Source organism: Haemaphysalis longicornis, unplaced genomic scaffold, assembly GCF_048455015.1.
Source record: "Haemaphysalis longicornis isolate Haplotype H1 unplaced genomic scaffold, Haemaphysalis longicornis Haplotype H1 scaffold_11, whole genome shotgun sequence".
In the NCBI taxonomy this organism is placed as follows: Eukaryota; Metazoa; Arthropoda; class Arachnida; order Ixodida; family Ixodidae; genus Haemaphysalis; species Haemaphysalis longicornis.
The window spans coordinates 125,807,276-125,813,275 of NW_027526214.1; positions in this window are offsets into that span (position 1 = coordinate 125,807,276).

Sequence of the window (6,000 nt, forward strand, 5' to 3'; positions counted from 1 at the left end):
TTACAAAGTCAAATCGCCACTTAACAAAATTAGCCATGCATTTCTTTTTTGTTTTGTTGGATTTGAGTTACACTGAAAACGTAGTGTCTAAATTTACGTCGGGCATACCCGAATCCAGCGTGGTTTTGATGGCGTATAGCTCCTTGGTGCAATGCAGGGAGGGAGTTTGACTCCGGCTACTTTTTTTTCGTGTATTTTGTTTCCGGCTGCCATTTGAGTTAGCACTGGGGTTATTTAGGTTGGAGATTTCAGTGATTGTATTTGTTAGTTCGGCTAGACTACGTTAAGCTGAGTGAGGTTAGGTATCACCGCTTGTATGCCCACAATGGTACCTTGTAGCCTTTTCTCTGTCATGGTGCTAGTTTTACCGTGAGCAATATATTTCAGATACAGTGTTCAGCATGTGGTATATCTTGATTGATTGATTGAGTGGTTTAACGCGCCGACGCAACGCAGGCGATGAGGCGCGCCGTAGTGGAGGGCTCCGGATTAATTTTGACCACCTGGGGATCTTTAACGTGCGCCGAAATCTCGTACACACGGGCGTTTTTGCTTTTCGCCTCCATCAGAAAAGCGGCCGCCGCGGCCGGGAATCGAACCCGCGACCTCGTGCTCAGCAGCGCAACGCCTTAGCCACTGAGCCACCGCGGCGGGGGTATGTGGTATATCTTACCTCCAACTAAAAGTCTGCTGTCTATGTTGATGCTTGCTTCGCAGTGAATTATTCTCACTTGTTCGTTTTGCTCTTCTGTGTGAAAGCCAATGTCTGCTAACTCGTGTACCTGGGATTCCATGGTGGATGTGTTTCCAGACTTGTAATGCGGCATGCACCTTGCTGATGCACATTACGCCTTCGCGACTTCTGATTTCTGAAATTGCTCCCTTACTGTCGATCGATTGTGGGGTTTAACGCGCCGACGCAACGCAGGCGATGAGGCGCGCCGTAGTGGAGGGCTCCGGATTAATTTTGACCACCTGGGGATCTTTAACGTGCGCCGAAATCTCGTACACACGGGCGTTTTTGCTTTTCGCCTCCATCAGAAAAGCGGCCGCCGCGGCCGGGAATCGAACCCGCGACCTCGTGCTCAGCAGCGCAACGCCTTAGCCACTGAGCCACCGCGGCGGGTTGCTCCCTTACTGTAATACTTCTAATCTCAGCAATTAAGTTTGCTTGGGGGTTTCTCATTTAATGTGTGTCACTGAGCGCCCCTTGTGCTTTTCCCAGTGCCATTGGTCTGGTAAACTCGGTATCTTTTTTTCTGAAATGGTGTCATTGAAAAACATTTTTCCATGTTAGCGATGCACGCATTTGTCCTTCAAAGGCTTGACGAAAAGAAAGTCGAACCAAGTCTACCGTGATAAATGGCTTGAGCTACCTAACTCGAATGCCCATTGTGTTACCCTGTATTCACACATTTACTGATTTTTTACTGCAGGCATACAGAAATCTTGATGAATGGATTGAAACTTCCTCTTCTATGCCTGTGGTACGCGTACTTGGTAAGATAGTACATAACATATTATCATGTGTGTACCTGGAACCAGGGGAGTGAAACTTCCTATACCGTGCGTGGGACGCGATATTCGCTCGCAGCGCCGGACAAACCCCTGGTTTTTGGGGCTGGTACCAAAAACATGGCGGCGCGTTGCAGACGCGTTGCGGCGCGTTGCACTGGGAGACGCCATCTTGATGATGACAGAAAAGCCGAGCGATGGGTGGGGGCAATTTAACGCCAAATTCAACTGGGACGCACATGCAAGGGACATTGCCCGAGTGGAAGATATCCAGATGGCCAGCGAATGACCCTGTTCCTGTTGCGCAACCCGCCACATGATCAAAAGGGCAATTGCTTTGTTCTGATTGATGAAGTTCTCGCACCCACTTCTTTTTGCACCACTTGTTCTAATTACGACTTTGTTTCGGTTTATTAGTACACACAATCTAGACAAGAATAAAGAGCACAGTTTTTAAAATTTTTATTGCCTAGTACCATTTACACATTAAAAACACAACCTAGATATTTTACGCGTTTAGTCGCATACAAAAGTGTATGGCACATGGCCTTATGATAATAACTAGATATCCAGCTGTCCAAGGTCCGCGTAGTCTCTGGAGGTGAAATTGCTAGAGCACAGCCTGTAGCTTCTGTAGATCTGGAGAGGTGGTAAATTAGCCAGGTCCTGCCTCCTCGGACCCTGGAGGCAAACTCAAGATCTGGCATATCAACAAGCACGTGTGTATAATTGGGTTCGAGTGAATTCTAGCTTGCTGCTTTCAGGCGCACAAACGAACGTTTTGAGTAAAAACTGGCATCTGTATTCGAAATAAACGTTGCCTCATAGATTAGCAACCTTTCTTTCTTAAATTGATTTGGTCTACAAAGACGACTTGTGACAACACCAACGGTAAAAGCAAATTTTTAATTAAAATCAGCCGTTATTATGAAGAGACGCGGAAATGTTTTTTTCTATTCGTGCGATCATAATGTGTGGTGGCAACGACCTACCTTTCCTCCTAATCCAAAATACATTTCTGCAGAAAAAAGCAGCCATCCCACACCAGGATCTCTAAACAATTATTCATGCATTTTTACTTTCGCGCGCTACGTATTCCTCAGGTATTTCCTGCCATAACCCGGTTATAAAAACCGTATGAAAAACATGTAATAAATTACTATCCCAGGTTGAAGTTGAAGTTGAGTTTATTTCGCGAATGATACAATATATTTTCTTGCCTTCCTGCAGAAGCACTCGAAGGAGCTTGTATGCGGACGGGGCAGCCCAGTGGTCACACAAACATCAATCTTAATACACAAAAGCAACTGACAGTGCAATTGAATAACAAAACTGCTATTCGACAATTCAGGTTAAGCCTGAATTGTCTAATTATTTATCGGCTTATAGCTGTAACTGCGTTCTCGTGAATATATCGTTCTTGTGCTTGAAGCTGAAACTGGAAGCAATGAACTGAAGCGTAAATTATAAATTATAGGTGTTGCTGAATTATACTTATGACTGTATTACGAATTACAGTGTTATGTTATTATGTATTACAGTATTATGTATTATAGTATTATGTATTAAGTAATTGCTTAATTTGTATATTTATTGCTACAAAGTTGATTGATTTGATTTGATTGATTGTATGGTTTAACGCGCCGACGCAACGCAGGCGATGAGGCGCGCCGTAGTGGAGGGCTCCGGATTAATTTTGACCACCTGGGGATCTTTAACGTGCGCCGAAATCTCGTACACACGGGCGTTTTTGCTTTTCGCCTCCATCAGAAAAGCGGCCACCGCGGCCGGGAATCGAAATTGCTACAAAGTCATTCTGCTATATGCCATGGATTCACGTGAAGACAAAATGCAGATCACATATTAGCTCATCTAGTCACTACTTAATGCTAACAACACGATATGAACCTATTGACCCACCCTTTGAGCCAAACGTCTATGGAAGATGCCTTCCTCCAGCTGTGGACATAGATAGGCTTCTAATAATAACGATAACAATATTACTGATAATAATTAAATAATAACAATAATACTGAGACTGGGTAGACGCGGTTAGAATTAGATGTATTTACGCTATTTATAAAAGGGGATAATTACAAAGGGGGAGACAGCGCAGATGACCACTCTAGCTCTTTTTGGGCGCCACACCGATCGTCGTCTTTCTCGTCCTCTACGATTGGCCTCATGGGATTTCTCTCCATAGCAGTGGCTTCACCACTTCGCTAAGGAAGGGTACCCTCGGAGGCGTAAACGCCGTCCCGGTGTGCTCTATGAAGGAGCCGACAACTTAGAGGTGTAGGGTTTGAGCCGAGTGACATTGACAATGTCGTAGCGACGGAAGAGGAAGGCTGAATCGGGGTGACCTCGTACGTCAGGTTGGTAATCCGTCGTAACACCTTGTAAGGGCCGGTGTAGCGTGAAAGTAGTTTTGATGACAGACCCACGTGGCGGCGAGGAGACCATAGAAGGACGAGAGATCCTGGGGCATAGTCTGCATGACGGTGGCGCTTGTCGTAAGCAGCCTTTTGGTGAGCTTGGGACTGGTTAATGGGGGCACGGGCAATCTGTCGGGCGTAGTCAGCGCGGGTGATAGCATCGGTCGCGTATTTTGTCACAGAAACCTTGGACGAAGGAAGTAAGGTATCCTGCGGCAAGGAAGGCTCTCTGCCGTACAAAAGGAAAAATGGCGAATATGTGGCGGTGTCATGCCGAGACGAGTTGTAAACAAATGTCACAAACGGTAACGTTACATCCCAGTCGCGATTGTCCGGTGAAACATACATGGCTATCCTGTTGGTAATCGGACCATTAAGGCGTTCAGTGAGCCCATTCGTTTGAGAATGATACGCAGTAGAGAACTTGTGCTTAGTGCCACACGAACGCGGGATGTCTTCGATAACTGATGATGATGATGATGATTAGTGGTTTTCCCTTTGAATCGGGGCGTCGGTTGTCAGCAACCGACTTGCCTGTTTTATTACGCTTACTTGCCCTACTCCCAGCTAACCTATAGATTTGCTTCCTCCCTCCCATCTCTCCCTCTTTTCTGTTTTAAACTCATCGCCCCCACCCCCCATTTTTCTGCCCTCGCTGTTCTAAATTCTCGTCCGCATGATTACTCCGCCTGCGTACCCATCCCTTCCCTACTTTTCCTCCACCACCACTCCAGTCGCCTCTTCGTCACCTCTATGGCCTTGAAGTTGAGGTTCCCCCTCGCCCCAAATCCCAAAGCCTCCGCCAGCGTCGTATCCCCCTCACCCCACGGTGGCCGTATCTCTGTGCAGCTCCTGACAATATGGTCTATAGTTTCCCGATCACTGCCGCAGCATGCACACGTTTCACCCTGCTGCCTGTAGCTACCCGTGTATGCCCGGGTTCTCAGGCACCCTGCCCGTGCCGCGAAGAGCACCGCACTGCCTCTCGTATTGCGATAGAATCCCTCTTTCTTAATTGCCATTTCTCTGCCCTATAAGTCTCCAGGGTTTTTTTCGCTTCCATTCTCCGTGCCCACTTCGTCGTCTCTGCTGCCTTTACTTGCTTTTTAACTCTTGTGTAAACCCCGCTTTCCCCTACCGACTTTCCGTACCGCTTGGTCAGCTGTCTGGTCCTCCGTCTCCACCGCGTGTCCACGCTCCTCAAATACAGGTACTTAAACACCCTCGCGGCCCATTGTTCGTCCTGCATGTCACGAAGTCGCTCCTCAAACTTTATCTTGCTCTGCGCCTCCCTCGCCTCGAAAGACGACCAGCCCATATCCCCTTGTAAAGCTTCATTTGTAGATTTACTGTGGTCCCCTAGGGCCAATCTGCCTACCGCCCTCTGATTTACTTCCAGTCCCGCTTGGGTCTCTGGCTTCATGCACAGAACCGAATTAGCGAAAGTTAATCCTGGTACCATGACCCCTTTCCAGACTCCCCTTACCACCTCATATTTGCTGTATCCCCAGAGGGCTCTATGCTTCATTATAGCCGCGTTCCATCTTCCTTTCGTCTTAAGGCGAGCCTCATGCGCCTACGTGTAATCTTCGCTGTTGTTCAGCCATACTCCAAAATATTTATACACTTTCACCAATGGTATTTCTACTTGCTGCACTGATACTGTTTTGTGCTCCTCGCCGTCATTAAAGACCATGATCCCCGATTTTTCTCTGCTAAAGGTTGCGTCGCTTCTTCGTGGCATATATCCATCAAGCCATGCATACTTATCCGGTTGTACGCCATCAACAATATGTCGTCTGCATACATTAGTCCCGGAACCCGTTGTTCCACCACCTGCCCGTTTTTTATGTAGGATAAGTCGAACCCGATCGTGCTGACTTCTAGCTTCCTTTCTAACCCCGTCATGTAGATCATAAACAGCAGCGGAGAGAGAGAGGACATCCTTGTTTCAAACCCTTATAGGTGTATACAGGCCTATTGTATGTTACCCCCTCCCACACTATTTGCTCTTGGTTCTCCCGGTATAGCTCCCTGAGTAAGCTAATGA